Below are 377 nucleotides of genomic sequence, written 5' to 3' on the forward strand. Positions count from 1 at the left end.
ACTTTCAATCGTGTGCTTGTGTCAGTGTTCAACCACTTTATCTTTGGCATCAATTGTGTTTTTAGTTTTTAAAACACCAATTGAGGGCTGTCAATCGCAAGATTTCGGTTCCATCCCAGTGTAAAAATCCCTGTAATTTCACAGACTTAAATGTGCCTGCATTCTACTATCATGGCCTGTGCTGACCTCCTGTTCCTCAGATCGGACTAAAGTCTGGTGAAAATGCATGTTTAATTTCTACAACTTCAACCTATTGTTCCAGAACTGCAAGTTAACATTCCAGAACTGCAGGCTAACGTTCTTGAACTTCGACCTAACATTCTAGATTGACAGCTTAACATTTTAGGACCATGACTCTTAAAATTCTAAAACTTCAA

The sequence above is a fragment of the Etheostoma cragini genome, unplaced genomic scaffold (genome assembly GCF_013103735.1).
Source record: "Etheostoma cragini isolate CJK2018 unplaced genomic scaffold, CSU_Ecrag_1.0 ScbMSFa_1686, whole genome shotgun sequence".
In the NCBI taxonomy this organism is placed as follows: Eukaryota; Metazoa; Chordata; class Actinopteri; order Perciformes; family Percidae; genus Etheostoma; species Etheostoma cragini.